At 39.2% G+C, this 18,123-nt stretch overlaps 1 long non-coding RNA gene across 2 annotated transcripts in view; it reads left to right on the forward strand.

The window, feature by feature from the left end:
• LOC116539053 overlaps window positions 1-18,123 on the forward strand; it is a 45,164-nt gene that overhangs the window by 19,511 nt on the left and 7,530 nt on the right. For both annotated transcript variants that reach the window (XR_004263901.1, XR_004263900.1), the window contains one exon: window positions 4,720-4,785. This is a non-coding gene — a long non-coding RNA (uncharacterized LOC116539053). The remainder of the gene's footprint in view (window positions 1-4,719; window positions 4,786-18,123) is intronic.

The raw sequence follows: 18,123 nt of genomic DNA on the forward strand, positions 1-18,123 counted from the left end.
TGGCATAGAAAATGTGTCCTAAGAAAATATGTATGCTATAAACATAAATACAATACTATGTGTTTATGCAAATGAGTTATAAAAAATAATATATTGAGGAAAGTTTCAAGTAAAGCGTTACCGAACAAAGTTGAACTGTGGTTTATTCAACAAAATGAATGCACACGGCATAGAATCATGTCAAGAGCCTTGGCCTGGAGCTTCAGGGGTTGAGGCTCAGCATCTCTCATTGAATGGATTCTGCCAGTTCAGTGGATCTTCAGAAAAGAAGTTCATTTAGTGGGAGGAATAGCCTCCCAGGGGAAAGGAACAGAAATCCTTTAGCGTCTCTGGGCTCCTGTCTTAGTTTGAATTCCCTCAAAACCGATGCTGAGATGAAGATTGGGTATAGGTCATTTATTTGCAGGGTAGCCTCAAGAAGTGCAAGTAAGGAAACAAGGAAAGTGATAGAGGGGAGGAAAGGTAATAAATGCATGTTAATACGCTGGTTATGCTGAAGGTAATTAAGATTCAATGCTGTGGGAAGCCAGGTGAAACAACATATGGATCACACCTCTGAATCAGCCCCCTGAAGGAAGGGAAGGCTGGGGCATTTGCGCACCAACTCCTATTCCCCACTCATTCAAGATTTCCCCTGGGCATCAGCTTACCCACATTTCTGGGTTGTGCTCATGATTCTAGAGAAATGAAGGGCAAACTCTTGAAGTGGAAAGCTGTCTGCATGCCAAAGTTTGTCCAAGACTTCTAGGAAATCAAGTGTGTTGAGGCAACATGGGACAGGGCATTAACAATATTCTCATATCAAAACTGAGACTGGTCTAGATGACCTCCAAGGCTGCTCCCAGCTTTTATATCCAATAATTATCTGCTGAATGGAGTTGCCTGCACCATGGGTTTTCTATCCTTGGTGGTGGTGAGTGCCCTTCTCTAGAAATAAGTAAGTAGATGCTTGATGACCACTTGGAAGGAATGTTGTAGCATCCTATACGTGATTGCAATAAGAAACTTCTAACATACTGTCTTGATTGAGTTCCTAGAAAACAGACCTGTGATGAAGATTCAGGTTGGAGTGATTTAGTAATGAAATGCTCCCTGGGGGCCGGGAGAGTAAGGAAGTGGAAGAAGCAGGATAGAGAAGGGAATGAAGCCAAGGAAGAGTTCCATGTCAAGGAAAGTCCGGGCCTCAGCCTGATCCCACAGGAAAGCTCTGGTATGTAAATAACCTCATGTTCTGTGGTGACCCCAGACAAGGGAGAGGAATTTTCATTCTCCCTTACCCTTCAGTCATTGACTAAGGGTTCCCTCAAAAGAACAGAAACTTAGGGAAGTGTGGCACAGTCACACTTGTTGGCTCTGTTCTGATATAGATTTACAAGACTTCCTGGATGACACCTTGGCCTTGAGGTCCCCAAAGTCTTGTCTTTGGCCCATTCTAATGCTGCTGACAGCGGAAATGCAGGAGACTTAGTATTTCAGAGCTCTAACTCCCAGAATCCACAGTGCTGAAGAGGGTAACTCCTGGACTTTTTTTTTTATGGGATAGAAATTCAAGCTTGCAAGGTACAAAGTGACCCCCCAACCCTCATGCAAACTGTGTGGAATCTTTTCAAACTGAAGTGGATTTGGGACTAAAGACAGTAGAAATATTTCTGAGATGAAGGGATAAATCTAGCTATACAGAGGTGTAGCACAACGCTATCATAAAAAATCCACTTTTGTCTATGCCACAGCCCTGAACCTCCCGTGCACCGGATCAGAGACCCTGATAAATCTGGGCTGCTAGAAATGCCAACCAGCTCATATGTTTTCAGTGAGCAATGACAGGGAGCCAAATTGCTTTATTCCGATTAGGGAAGGGCCTCTGACTGTAAAATATACTGTGTGAAAAAAATATTGAGTTTTAGTTCGCTGACACATCAATTTAAGAGAGTTATGACTCTCACATGGATGCCAAGCAGGTATCTCCCCACATGTATGTGCAATAAAAATTAATTGTGGCACTGTTCTCACTTGTGGGATCAGAGGGTGACCTGAGTGTCACTTCCAGTGGCAAGCCACAACACTAGAGGTGTTGGTACTTTTCTGAAAAAACACAGAGGGAAACAAACACCAAAAGTCATGAATGAGCTCCATGTTTAACTTTTTGATTATACGAAGAGATATGCATTCATGTTATATTTGTATTTTTCCAAGAGTATGTACATATATACATATGTTTTATGGGTACAATGTATGTGTATCAATCGGGATCTAGACAGGAAAACAGAAACTTCTCCAAGCCTTTCAAGTTAATTCAGAGAATTGATCACACACAAATTGGAAGAGAGAAAAAGCCAAACAGAGACTTATGAGGCAATCCAGAGATCAGCAACATGGGAAGCTGCTACCACCTCAAAGTCTCAAAGGACACAGGGAAGGGATGGCCTTATGGAGTTCAGGGCCTGGAGCCATCTAGGGTGAGCTTAAACCATGGTGATAACTCCCCAGAGAGCTGTGACCACAGAAGGAGGGGTTGTTGTGTGGGAGCTGGAATGTCTCTGCTGCCAGAGATGCGATAGGAAACTGAGAGTGAGGGAAATGAAGTGTTCTGACTTCTCTCTTCCTCCTGCTCTCCAATCTTCCACCAGTGTCTCTCATTGGTCAAATTGAACTGGAAGCTAAAGGGTAAGGGGGCCTGGGATATGTAGTTATTTGCCATTAAAAGTACAGCAGGGATGGATCTAAGAGCAGAGGGACAGCTGACAGACATGGTATATAGGTAAATCTCTCTTTGTTGGTTTGTATCCTAATTTGACAAGTCTGTAAGACTCAGTGTGATAGTATCAATAGGTAATTCTTTTAAGAAGCAATTAGGTCACGAAGGTGGCACCCGCATAAATAAGATTAGTGTCCTGTCTACAAGAAAGAGACCAGAAAGCTATCTCATTCTCTTTCCACTAAGTGAGAATACAAGGAGAAGTCAGCTCGCTGTCTTCAGCCCAGAAGCAGGGATTCCCCATAACAAGACCATGACAGCATCCAGATCTTGAACTTCCAAGCCTCCAGAACTATGAGAAATAAATTTCTGTTGTTTGTAAGCCAACTAGTCTATGGCATTTTGTTATAGAAGCCCTAACTAAGACATAATCTTACTATTAGTAGTGGTATGGCATTATTCTAAGTTCTATGTGCCCTTGTATTTTCTTCTTTGAACTAACTTTCCCTTTGGGAGGAAGGAGAGAGTGTGAGGTGAAAGAGACAGGTACCAGCTTGCTTCAAGACAGTCCAGAAGGGATCTCAGAGTCTCCTTTTTCTAGTCTCTTGACCTGAATTCAGTCACTGGTATCCCTTCATGCTCTGGTACTGGAACAAATAGAGGCCCTGCCAAAGGACATATTTCTGGGGATGCCGGGCTGATCAGAGGCAGAAGAAATTCTTTGGATCCTTAGTTCCATTAAGGGCAAGTGGTCCACTTAGGAGTTCCTACACTGCCCTGTCAACCATACCCTAGCCCTTTCTCCCACACAATGGATAGTTCATTTGACAGCTGGCTTGTAACTGATGTGGACAGTAGCCTAGGTGGTAATTTAAGGGTAACTAGCAGGGTTCCCTAATATTCTCTTTCTAAAAATATTTCCCTTGACCCATTGTGTTGAAGCCTGCTCTACTGATATAAAAACATCCTTGCAGAGGTGAGGGGCGAAATATTAATCTGGTGTAAGACACTAACACTGCAGAACAAAATAGTGGCTCAGACCAGACTTCTTCCTTCTGTGACAAGTAGCTGGGACTAAGAGGTTTAGAAGATTCAGGGGCAAGAAAGTCATTTTGGAGCAGATGTTACTGGCCTGGAAGGCAGGGGCAGGTGGGAGCAACATCAATAAGGTCATGAGAAATGAGAAAGAAGGTTTCCATAGAAGGAGACAGGAATAAAGGAGAGGGTGGTAGGAGGGAATGAAGCCAAATAATGTCTTCTTTCCCCAGGAGTAGCCTTGATGCCCTCAACTCATGATTAACTGCTTCTTTAATGAAAAGAACAAACACCTAGTACTCTCTGTACACAGGCATTGATCCAAGTGCACTTCATCTTCAAAGCAATCTTTAAGGAAGTTAGTACTATTATTACCCCCTCAAAGGGTATTGCTGAACACCACTGCTTGCCCAAGATCATATAGCAGAGAGTGGCAGAGTTGGGATTTGAACCCAGAATGTCTGGCTCTGGAAACTGCTTTCTTAACCACTAAATTATATTCCTCTTCAGGTTAATGCAATTGAGTATAACAAAAGTTTTCAGGGGAACTTTGTATGAAGCACTATGGAAGTTGGAAAGATGGATGACAGATACCATTTTTACTCTTCCTCAAGGAATTTCTACTATAATGAAGATCAGCCAGGCAGGGCTATGATGGGCTTTGGGACAGCAATTCTAGGCAGTCAAGGCAGGCAGGTAGCATCTATGAAATTGATTCTCAGAAAGAGGGGTTACAGGCATCTGGCTCTACATGGGGACCAGACTCCTGCCCTAGATAAGCAAAAACCAAAGAAGACCCAGGAGACCTTGTGGGGATGAAGGTGAGAACCTAGGGGTAGGATGAGTTATTGACATTGGAATTCGGAACAAAACTAAAGCTGTAGCATACTGCATCAGTTAGGAATGATTTTTAAGCTGCATCTAAGGGCAAACCTAACATTAACTTGACTTTTGTTTCACTTACTCCTTGCCTCCCTGAATTCCTCCAGCTGGGCCCATCAAACTTCCCTTCTACACATTCAGCACAGTCTTGGATTCCAGAAAAACCTATTGAGGTAAGAAATTTTCAATCACCGTTGGCATCTGTCCCTCAATCTGATGTATCTTGACATGAAGCCGATTCTCCACACTCTTTAAGCTCACCAGGAAGTTAGGAATCTCCTGGCACTGACCTCTATGCTTTGGAGTAGAGTGTCTGGTGGTAGCTTATCTACCCTCCCCTGCAGTTCATCTTCAAGAGTTCCCAAACCCCAGCCCTGGTTAGTATGATTATATGGGTCAAACACTCTTAGTCGTCTGCCTAGTACCCATCCCCGCTTCTTCCTTGCTAGTAGAAATTCAATTTTGTTTGGGAGCATTATGTTACTCCCAGGCATTGAACAATGATTTGTCTAAGCCAATTATGACAATTTTCTTCTTCATTTTCCCAGCCTCCTGGGATGCTAGGGATGTCATATGACTCAATTTATTCTGGCCAAGAAGATGTAAGGGAAAGAATATGTATGTGTGTGTGTTGGGGGGAATATGCTCTGGGAAATTTTTTCTTTCTGATATAAGAAATAGCCAAGATTTTATGGCTCTCCTTGCACTTTCTCCTTTTCTGAATTTAGATTTGATGTCTATGGTTTTACCTCCTAGTTCATAGCTTCAAATTTAAGTATTTAGACTTGAAGAAAACTGAGCCATCATCTTTCCTCCCAAACTGCTCCTTCCAAAATTTGATAGTCCTATGATTTTACCTACATACATCAGTAACCCAGGCAAAGCTGAGGGCCATTCCCCACTGCTCCACACCCTATCAATCACCAAGTCTTATTCATTTGACTTCTAGACTATCTCTTGAATCAGTTTCTTCTCTATCACTACTGTCACTTCCTTAGTTCAGACATCCATTCTGCCTCACCTTGATTGCTTCAATGTCCTTTATTGCTGCAACTGCTATCTGTCTCCCCTCTGAACTCTCAAATCAGTCCTCCAAAAGTGAGCTTGAGTTTCATTTCTAAGATACAGATCTGATCAGGTTATTTCTTTGCATAAAATTCTTCAGTTGCTCCCCAGACTTTAGCTTAGATCCCTAAAGATCTAACTTTTAACATATCACCCAAAGGAATCTCTTACCATTCAAGTGTCTCAAATGCAAAGTATCTTTGGAATCATCCCTGCTGTCTCTCATACTGTTCCTTCTACCTGGATTTTTCATTTCCTCTAATTCCTCTTTGATAAATCCAATTTAACTTTTTAACACTGGTCTGGTCAATTAGTCATTACTTCCTTTCTCAAGAAGCCCTCCACAACTCTCCTTTTCTGTTTACTTTAGATGTCCTCTTTTCTGTTCTACATCCACAATATCACTTTACACATGGATCTGTAATTTCCAGCTATTTCTTAAGAGCTAATTCTCATTTAGATTTACTCATATATTTACCAAATTCATCACTCATCATTGCTTTTCACTTCCTACAGATTCCTTCTGGGTTTCATTTCTAAAGTCAATACTTCAGTAATTCTTCCAGTTTAGATCATAACTGAATGTTCTTTCAGGCTTTGTTTTAAAATGTCTACATTTATTTCACCCTCACTTTCTTTCCACTTTTTGTTATGAAAAATTTCAAATATATAGAAAAGTAGGAAAAATAATACAGCAAACATGCATATTCTCCATGTGGATTTAACAATTGTTAACATATGCCATGTTGCTTCATTTATTATAGGCATCCTCACATTTTTGCCAGAGCAGAATACTTTTATTTTGACCCTATCCTCTTCCCCATCCTGATTTTTTTCTTGAGAAGCTGAACTCTCTGGACTACATCCTTACACTCCCTTGACCTCTTGCTCTTAGTTGGGTTTGGCCAATGGGAGGATCAGACAGAAAATCAGAAGGTGGGCCCAGAGTGAGCAGTGGTTGTGTGTTCCCACTAGAGTCCACAGCTTCTGCCACTAGATTGTCTGTAATTACAGCCATGGCTGCTTTTTTTTTAGGTCCCAGTAACTGCTCCCTCCTGTCTCTTAAGACCTGTGATTGGGAACCCCTATTGTTCTGGGGTGCTTCAACATACTTTGTTGGTTTCTTATCTCCTGAATATACTGTATAGATAGTCTTTTTGTTAAATTTTTCTCTATTATTCCACTTTATCCACACTTCTAAGTACTTCAATATGCATCTCAAAACAACAACAACAACAACAACAACAACAACAACAAAAAAAAACCTTTTCTCAAGATTCAGGAGAAATTCAAAACCCAATGCAAGGAATCTAAGGAATATAGTAAAATGATACAGGAGCTGAAAGATGAAATGGTCATTTTAAGAAAGAACCAAACTAATATGATACAGATGAAAAACTCAGTTCAATAATTTTATAATATAATTGCAAGTATTGAAAGCAGAATAGGCCAAGCTGAGGAAAGAATCACATGGCTTGAAGACCAGTTCTCTGAATTAACTCCATCAGACAACAATCAAGGAAAAGCAATAAAAAAGAATGAACAAAACCTCTGTAGAATATGGGATTATGTGAAGACACCAAATCTACAACTCATTGGCATCCTTGAAAGAGAGAGAAAGAAAGAAAGCAACTTGGAAAACATCTTTGAAGATACCATCCATGAAAGCTTCTCCAACCTTGCTAGAGAGGCCAACATTCAAATTTAAGAAATGCAGAGAACTCCTGTGAGATATACAAAATGACCATCTCCAAGACACATAGTCATCAGATTTGCAAAAGAAAAAGTGCTAAAGGCAGCTAGAGAGAAGGGGCAGGTAATCTACAAAAGGAACCCCATCAGACTAACAGCAGACCTTTCAACAGAAATCATATAAGCCAGAAGAGATTGGGGTCCTATATTCAGCATTTGTAAAGAAAAGAAACTATGACCAAAAATTTTATATCCAGCCAAATTAAGCTACGTAAGAGAAGAAGAAATAAGATATTTTTCAGAAGAGAAAATTTGAAGGGAATTTGTTACCACCAGATCTGCCTTACAAGAAGTCCTTAAGAAAGTGCTAAATGTGGAAATGAAAGATCGTTACTGACCACCACAAAAATACACTGAACTATGTAAACCATTGACACTATAAAACAACCACACAATTAAGTCTGCATAATAACCAGATAACAGCATGATGACGGAATCAAATCCACATATACCAATACAAACTTTCAATGTAAACAGGCAAAATGCCTCCAATTAAAAGGCACAGAATGGAAAATTGGATTAAGAAGGAAGATCCAACTCTATCCTGTCTTCAAGAGAACCATCTCACATGCAACATCACCCATAATCTCAAAGTAAAGGGATGAAGAAAAATCTACCAAGCAAACAGATAACAGAAACAAATCATGGGTTGCTTGTTGGGTACCAGCCCCAACCCTGTTTGTGGGTGCCCCAAGCCCCAGCAGTGACAAGGGATTGAGAAAGGAAATAAAGACAAAGACACAGAAACAGAGTTTAAGTGTGGGTCCAGTGGACCAACGTAAAGTATGAGGACCACATTGGCCCCTAGTTCTGGTTTCCACAGGTTTTTATTAGGTGCACACACTTGTTAACTGAGGGGTGGAAAGCAGGGGGAGTGGTTTATCAGGGGAGGCCTTGAAACTATTGTGGAGCAAGATAGCCAGGGGGAGAAGCATGCATCATTAGACTACAATGAAAGGGGTGGCTCTTCTAAAAGAAGCTAATCTAGTATACCAAGTTTTACTACCGATCTTATCTTATCGATATGCAGCTGCACGAGAACACAGCAGGTAGGGTGCCACCTGATCTGACCACACACAATGCATTAAGGGGCTTTTATCTCCCAAGCACTGTGGACATAGGGCAACCAAGATTACCCCATATTCTGAAAACATAGGCAGAGCAGGAGGTGTTCCACTATCTCTTCCCCCAAGGCCTTCCTGCCTTGCCAGCTCCCATCTGCATAGACCCTCCCGGATCTTGTGAGCAGAGGTCACTGACCTTTCCCAGGTGCTTACACAGGCCCTCCTTACGAGACCCCTGTGCAGACCCCATGTTGGAAAGGAGTTCGTGGGACCAATGCAGTGTTTTCCTGACTTGCAACCACACTGTGGATGTGCCACGGTTAATGGGGCACTCTCAGACACTCTAACTTTAGGCCTCCCATTACTGCTTTTGCTTGTGCTTTTACAAGCTACAAGCTGTTCTCTTTTGTGCTGTCCTTTTCATTCACTATTGTTTATTTCAGGATATAAACTTCAGTGTACTGTGAACTCTATAATCTAATAAGTAAATCAAACTTATATTTGTTTAATCAGTAATAGTAGAGACAGCATATGTCTGCCCCGGTCATCTGGTCCCACAGATGCTATTCTAATTTCAGACAAAACAGACTTTAAACCACCAAAGATCAAAAAAGACAAAGTAGGGCATTACATAACGGTAAAGGGTTCAATTCAACAAGAAGACCTAACAATCCTAAATATATATGTACTCACCACAGGAGCACCCAGATTCATAAAACACATACTTAGAGACCTGCAAACAGATGTAGATAATCATCTACATTATAATAATAATAATAATAATAATAATAATGGTAGATTTCAACACCCCACTGGCAGTGTTAGACAAATCATTGAGGAAGAATACTAACAATGATATTCAGGACCTGTACTTGACACTTGACCCAATGGACTCTTCATCCAAAAATAACAGAATATTCATTCCTCTCATCTGCATATGCCATATACTCTAACATTGATCACATGCTCAACCATAAAACGATTCCCAGCAAATTAAAAATAATCCTACCAACCACCCTTTTTGACCACAGCACAATAAAAAATAGAAACGAATGCTAAGGAGATCATACAAAACCATACAATTAAATGGAAATTAAACAACCTGCTCCAGAATGATTTTGGGGTAAACAATGCAATTAAGAGGGGAATTAAAAAATCATTTGAAACTAATGGTAACAAAGATACAACATACTAGAATCTATAGGACAAGCTAAAGCAGTGTTAAGAGAAAAGCTTAGAGTGCTAAATGCCCACATTGAAAAGTTAGAAAGATCCCAAATTAACAACCTAACATCATACCTAGAGGAACAAGAAAAATAAGAGCAAACCAAATCCAAAGCTAGCAGAAGACAAAAAATAACCAAAATCAGAGTTGAATTGAAGGGAATTGAGACATGAAAAACCATATGAAAGATCAATGAATTTATGAGTTGGTTATTTTTTTATTTTTTATTTTTTTAAGTTTTACTTTAAGTTCTGAGGTACATGTGCAGATCATGCAGGATTGTTGCATAGGTACATACAGGGCAAGGTGGTTTGTTGCCTTCATCCCCCCATCACCTATACCTGGTATTTCTCCCCACATTATCTCTCCCCACTCTCCACACCACCCGCTGTCCCTTCCCAAGGCCCCTGCAACTGACTGCACTGTGTGATGCTCCACTCTTTGTGTGCAAACAGACAAAGGAAAGGCCACCTCCCCAAGCAGCTACCTGAGATCAAAGCTATATAAATCCAACAAGATAGGAAGAAACCAGTGCAGGAAGGATGAAACCATCAAAAATCAGAATGTCTCTCCCCCACCAAGAGATCGCAACTCTTCATCAGCAAGGGAACAAAGCAGGATGGAAAATGAATTTGATGAATTGACAGAAGCAGATTTAAGAAGGTGGGTAATAAGAAACTTCTCTGAGTTAAAGGAACATGTTCTAACCCAATGCAAAAAACTAAAAACCTTGAAAAAAGGTTAGACGAAATGCTAACTAGAATAACCAGCTTGGAAAAGAAGATAAATGACTTGATGGAGCTGAAAAACACAGCACAAGAACTTCGTGAAGCATACACAAGATTCAATAGCCAAATTGATCAAGCAGAAGAAAGGATATCAGAGATTGAAGATCAACTCAATGAAATAAAACAAGAAGGCAATAAGGGAGAAAAAAGAGTGAAAAGATATGAACAAAGCCTCCAAGAAATATGGGATTATGGGAAAAGACCTAATCTACGCTTCATCGGTGTACCAAAAGATGATGGGGAGAATGAATCCAAGCTGGAAAACACTCTTCAGGATATTATCCAGAAGAACTTCCCCAACCTAGCAAGGCAGGCCAACATTCAAATACAGGAAATACAGAAAACACCACAACAATACTCCTCTAGATGAGCAACCCCAAGGCACATAATCATCAGATACACCAGGGTTGAAACAGAAGGAAAAAATGCTAAGGGCAGCCAGAGGCAAAGGTTGAGTCAACCACAAAGGGAAGCCCATCAGACTCACAGCAGATCTCTCAGCAGAAACCCTACAAGCCAGAAGAGGGTGGGGGCCAATATTCAACATCCTTAAAGAAAAGAACTTTCAACCCAGAATTTCATATCCAGCCAAACTAAGCTTCACAAGTGAAGGAGAAATAAAATCCTTTGCAGATAAGCAATTGCTGAGAGATTTCGTCACTACCAGACCTGCCCTACAAGAGCTCCTGAAGGAAGCACTAAACACAGAAAGGAACAACCAGTACCAGGCACTGCAAAAAAGAACCAAACAGTGAAGATCATTGATGCAATGAAGAAATTATGCCAACCAAAGGGCAAAACAACCAACCAGTAACAACATGGCGGGATCAAATTCAAACATAACAATTTTAACATTAAATATAAATGGGCTAAATGTCCCAATCAAAAGACACAGACTGGAAAATTGGATAAAAAGCCAAGAACCATCAGTATGCTGTATTCAGGAGACTCATCTCATGTGCAGAGATACACATAGACTCAAAATAAAGGGATGGAAGAAGATTTACCAAGCAAATGGAGAGCAAAAAAAAAAAAAAAAAAGCAGGGGTGGCAATCCTAGTCTCTGATGAAATGGACTATAAACCAACAAAAATCAAGAGACAAAGAAGGGCACTACATAATGGTAAAAGGATCAATACAACAAGAAGAGCTAATGATCCTAAATGTATATGCACCCAATACAGGAGCACCCAGATACATAAAGCAAGTTCTTAATGACCTACAAAGAGATTCATACTCCCACACAATAATAGTGGGAGACTTTAACACTCCACTGTCAATATTAGAGAAATCAGTGAGACAGAAAACCATCAAGGAAATCCAGGACTTGAATGCAGATCTGGACCAAGCAAACTTAATAGAAATTTATAGAACTCTCAACCCCAAATCCACAAAATATACATTTCTTATGAGTCAGTTATTTTAAAGAAAAAGTCAAATTGATTGACTGCTAGCTAGACTAAAAAAGCAAAAGGGAGAAAAGATCCAAATAAGCACAATCAGAATTGATAAAGGGGACATTACACCAACCCCACAGAAATACAAAAAACCCTCAGAGACTACTAAGAACATCTCTATGCACATAAATTAGAAAACCTAGAAGAAACTGATAAATTCCTGGAAACATACAACCTGCCAAGATTGAACCAGGAAGAAATTGATACCTTAAGCATACCAATAATGAGTTCTAAAATTGAATCAGGAATAAAAACTCTACCAACTAGAAAAACCCCAGGACCAGATAGATTAACAGCTAAATTCTTTCAGATGTATAAAAAAAAGCTAGTACCATTCCTGCTGAATCTATTCTGCAAAATTGGGGAAATGCTACTCCTCCCTAACTCATTCTATGAGGCCAGCATTATTCTGATACCAAAACATGACAGAGACATAGGAAAAAAAGAAAACTTCAGACTAATGTCCTTGATGAACATGGATGCAAAAATCCTCAACAAAATATTAGCAAACTGAACCCAGTAGCATATCAAAAATCTAATTCACCATGAACAAGTAGGCTTTATCTCTCAGATAGAAGGTTGGTTCAATATATGCAAGTCAATACATGTGATTCATCACATAAACAAAACCAAAAACAACAACCAGATAATCATCTCAATAGATGCAGAAAAGGATTTTGATAAAATTCAACATCTCTTCAGGTTAAAAATACTCAGCACACTAGGCACTGAAGGAACATACCTCAACATAATAAGAGCCATCTATGACATACCCATAGCCAACATCATACTGAATAGGCAAAAGCTGGAAGCAGTCCTTCTGAGAATCAGAAGAAGAAAAGGATGCCCACTCTCACCACCCTTATCCAACATATTAGTGGACGTCCTCACGAGATCAATTAGGCAAAAGAGAGAAATAAAAAGCATCCAAATAAGAGAAAATTAAACTATCTCTGTTTGAAGTCAATATGATTCTATACCTAGAAAACTCCACAGTCTCTGCCCAAAAGCTTCTATCCACAACTTCTGATCAACAAATTCAGCAAAGTTGCAGGATACAAAATTAATGTACAAAAATCAGTAGCATTTCTTTATTATTATTATTATTATTATTATTATACTTTAAGTTCTGGGATACTTGTGCAGAATGTGTAGATCTGTTACATGGGTATACAAGTGCTGCACCCATCAACCCGTCACCTACATTAAGTATTTCTCCTAATGCTATTCCTCCTCTAATCCCCCACGCCCAACAGGCCCTGGTGTGTGATGTTCCCCTCCCTGTGTCTATGTGTTCTCATTGTTCAGCTCCCACTTATGAGTGAGAACATGCAGTGTTTGCTTTTCTGTTCTTGTGTTAGTTTGGTGAGAATGATGGTTTCCAGCTTTATCCATGTTCCTGCAAAGGATATGAACTCATCCTTTTTTATGGCTGCATAATATTCCATGGTGTATATGTGCCATATTTTCTTTATCCATCTATCATTGATGGACATTTGAGTTGGTTCCAAGTCTTTACTATTGTGAACAGTGCTGCAATAGACATACATGTCCATGTGTCCTTATAGTAAAATGATTTATAGTCCTTTGGGTATATGCCCAGTAATGAGATTGCTGGGTCAAATGGTATTTCTGGTTTTAGATCCTTGAGGAATTGCCACACTGTCTTCCAGAATGGTTGCACTAATTTACACTGCCACCAACAGTGTAAAAGCATATCTATGTCTCCACATCCTCCCCAGCATCTGTTGTTTCCTGACTTTTTAATGATCACCATTCTAACTGGTGTGAGATAGCATCTCACTGTGGTTTTGATTTGCATTTCTCTAATGACCAGTGATTATGAGCTTTTTTTCATGTTTGTTTGTCACATAAATGTCTTCTTTTGAGAATTGTTGGTTCATATCCTTCACCCATTTTTTGATGAGGTTGTTTTTTTCTTGTAAATTTGTTAAAGTTATTTTTAGATTCTGGATTTTAGCCCTTTGTCAGATAGATAGATTGCAAAAAGTTTCTTCCATTCTGTAGGTTGCCTGTTCACTCTGATGAAAGTTTCTTTTGCTGTGCAGAAGCCCTTTAGTTTAATTAGTTCCCATTTGTCAATTTTGGCTTTTGTTGCCATTGCTCTTGGTGTTTTAGTCATGAAGTCTTTACCCATGCCTATGTCCTGAATGGTATTGCCTAGGTTTTCTTCTAGGGCTTTTATGGCTTTAGGTCTTATGTTTAAGTCTCTAATCCATATTGAGTTAATTTTTTTATAAGGTGTAAGGAAGGAGTCCTGTTACAGTTTTCTGCATATGGTTAGCCAGTTTTCCCAACACCATTTATTAAATAGGAAATCCTTTCCCCATTGCTTGTTTTTGTCAGATTGTTGATGAGTGGCGTCATTTCTGAGGCCTCTGTTCTGTTCCATTGGTCTATTTTGTTGCTGTTTGGTACTGGTATCAAAACAGAGATACTACAAGGCTACAGTAACCAAAACAGCATAGTACTGGTACCTTGTAGTATAGTTTGAAGTCAGGTAGCATGATGCCTCTAGCTGTGTTCTTTTTGCTTAGGATTGTCTTGGCTATATGGGCTCTTTTTTGTTTCCATATGAAATTTAAAGTAGTTTTTTCTAATTCTGTGAAGAAAGTCAATGGTAGCTTGATGGGGATAGCATTGAATCTATAAATTACTTTGGGCACTATGGCCATTTTCATGATATTGATTCCTCCTCTCCAAGAGCATGGGTAGTTTTTCCATTTATTTCTTTGAGCAATAGTTTGTAGTTCTCCTTGAAGACTTCCTTCACATCCCTTGTAAGTTGTATTCCTACGTATTTTATTGTCTTTGTAGCAATTGTGAATGGGAGTTCACTCATGATTTGGCTCTCTTTTTGTGTATTATTGGTGTATAGGAATGCTTGTGATTTTTGCACATTGATTTTGTATCCTGAGGCTGCTGAAGTTACTTATCATCTTAAAGAGATTTTGGGCTGAGACAATGGGGTTTTCTAAATATACAATCATGTCATCTGCAAACACAGACCATTTGACTTCCTCTCTTCACATTTGAATACCCTTTATTTTTTTGTCTTGCCTGATTGCCCTGGCCAGAACTTCCAATACTATGTTGAATAGGAGTGATGAGTGAGGGCATCCTTGTATTGTGCCAGTTTTTAAATGGAATGCTTCCAGCTTTTGCCCATTCATTATGATATTGACTGTGTGTTTGTCATGAATAGCTCATATTATTTTGAGATATGTCTCATCAATACCTAGTTTATTGAGAGTTTTTAGCATGAAGGGGTATTGAATTTTATCAAAGGCCTTTTCTTCATCTATCAAGATAATCATGTGGTTTTAGTCATTGGTTCTGTTTATATGATGGATTATGTTTATTGATTTGCATATGTTGAACTAGCCTTGCATCCCAGGGATGAAGCTGACTTGATCGTGGTGGATAAGGTTTTCGATGTGCTGCTGGATTTGCTTTTCCCGTATTTTATTGAGGACCTTTACAATGATGTTCATCAGGGATATTAGCCTGAAATTTTCTCTTTTTTTATTGTGTCTCTGTCAGGTTTTGGTATCAGGATGACACTGGCCTCATAAAATGGGTTAGGGAGGAGTCCTTTCTTTTCTATTGTTTGGAATAGTTTCAGGAGGAATGGTACCAGCTCCTCTTTTTACCTCTGGTAGAATTTGGCTGTGAATAGTCTGGTCCTGGGCTTTTCTTAGTTGGTAGGCTATTAATTTCTGCCTCAATATCAGAACTTGTTACTGGTGTATTGAGGGATTCTACTTCGTCCTGGTTTAGTCATGGGATGGCGTATGTATCCAGAAATTTATTCATTTCTTCTAGATTTTCTAGTTTATTTGCATAGAGGTGTTTATAGTATTCTCTGTTGGTAGTTTGTATTTCTGTGAGATCAGTGGTGATATCCCCTTTATCTTTTTTATTGTGTTCATTTGATTCTTCTCTCTTTTATTCTATATCAGTCTGGCTAGTGATCTATCTATTTTGTTAATCTTTTCAAAAAGAAAAAAGCTCCTGGATTCATTGGTTTTTTTTGAAGGTTTTTTTGTGTCTCTATCCCCTTCAGTTCTGCTCTGCTCTCAGTTATTGCTTGTCTTCTGCTAGCTTTTAAGTTTGTTTGCTCTTGCTTCTCTTATTCTTTTAATTGTGATGTTAGGGTGTTGATTTTAGATCTTTTTCTCCTGTGGGCATTTAGTGCTATAAATTTCCCTCTAAACACTGCTTTAGCTGTGTCCCAGAGATTCTGGTGTGGTGAGTTTTTGTTCTCGTTAGTTTCAAAGAACTTATTTATTTTGGCCTTAATTTTGTTATTTATCCAGTAGTCATTCAGAAGCAGGTTTCTCAGCTTCCATGTTGCTGTGTGATTTTGAGTGAGTTTCTTAATCCTGAGTTCTAATTTGATTGCACTGTGGTCTGCGAGACTGTTATGATTTCTGTTCTTTTGCATTTGCTGAGGGGTGTTTTACTTCCAATTATGTGGTCAATTTTAGAATAAGTATCACGTGGTGCTGAGAAGGATGTATATTCTGTTGATTTGGGTTGGAGAGTTCTGTAGATGTCTATTAGGTCTGCTTGGTCCAGAGCTGAGTTTAAGTCCTGAATATCCTTGTTAATTTTCTGTCTCGTTGATCTGTATAATATTGAGAGTGGGGTGTTAAAGATGGCCACTATTATTGTGTGGGAGTCTAAGTCTCTTTTTAGGTTTCTAACAACTTGCTTTATGAATCTGCGTGCTCCTGTATCGAGTGCACGTGTATTTGGGATAGTTAGCTCTTCTCGTTGCATTGATCCCTTCACCATTAAGTAATGCCATCCTTTGTCTTTTTTGATCTTTGTTTGTTTAAAATCCACTTTATCAGAGACGAGGATTGCAATGCCTGCTTGTTTGCTTTCCATTTGCCTGATAAATGTTCCTTCATCCCTTTATTTTGAGCCTATGTGTGTCTTTGCATGTGAGATGCGTCTCCTGAATACAGCACACCAATGGGTCTTAACTCTTTATCCAATTTGCCTGTCTGTGTATTTTAATTGGGGCATTTAGCCTATTGATATTTAAGGTTAATATTGTTATGTGTGAATTTGATCCTGTGATTATGAGGCTAGCTGCTTAGCCCATTAGTTGATGTAGTTTCTTCATAGTGTCGATGGTCTTTACAATTTGATATGTTTTTGCAGTGGCTAGTACTGGGTTTTCCTTTCCATATTTAGTGCTTCCTTCAGGATCTCTTGTAAGCCAGGCTTGGTGGTGACAAAATCTCTCCGCATTTGCTTGTCTGTAAAGGATTTTATTTATCCTTTGCTTATGACGCTTAGTTTGGCTGGATATGAAATTATGGGTTGAAAATTTTTTTCTTTAAGAATGTTGAATATTGCCCCATTCTCTTCTGGCTTGTAGGGTTTCTGCAGAGAGATCTGCTGTTAGCCTGATGGGCTCCCCTTTACAGGTAACCTGACCTTTTGCTCTGGCTGCCCTTTTTCCTTTATTTCAAACTTTATGAATCTGATGATTATGTGGCTTGGGGTTGCTCTTCTCAAAGAATATCATTGCAGTGTTCTCTGTATTTCCTGAATTTGAATGTTGGCTTGTCTTGCTAGGTTGGGGAAGTTCTCCTGGGTAATATCTTGAAGGGTGTTTTCCAACTTGGTTTCATTCTCCCCATCACTTTCAGGTACACCAATCAAATATAGGTTTGATATTTTCAAATAGTCCCATATTTCTTGAAGTCTTTGTTCCTTTTCATTCTTTTATCTCTAATCTTGTTTTCACACTTTATTTCATTAAGTTGATCTTCAATGTCTGATATCTTTTCTTTTGATTGATTGATTCAGCTATTCATATTTGTGTATGCTTCACAAAGTTCTCATACTATGTTTTTCAGCTCCATTAGATCATTTATGTTCTTCTCTAAACTGGTTACTCTAGTTAGCAATTATTCTAACCTTTTTTCAAGGTTCTTAGCTTCCTTGCATTGGGTTAGAAGATGTTCCTTTAGCTCAGAGGCATTTGTTATTACCCACCTTCTGAAGCCTACTTCTGTCAATTCATCAAACTCATTCTCCATCCAGTTTTATTCCCTTGCTGGCAAGGAGTTGTGATCCTTTCGAGGAGAAGAAGTGTTCTGGTTTTGGGAATGTTCAA

This window comes from Sapajus apella, unplaced genomic scaffold (genome assembly GCF_009761245.1).
Source record: "Sapajus apella isolate SASKATOON/1434 unplaced genomic scaffold, GSC_monkey_1.0 scaffold125, whole genome shotgun sequence".
In the NCBI taxonomy this organism is placed as follows: domain Eukaryota; kingdom Metazoa; phylum Chordata; class Mammalia; order Primates; family Cebidae; genus Sapajus; species Sapajus apella.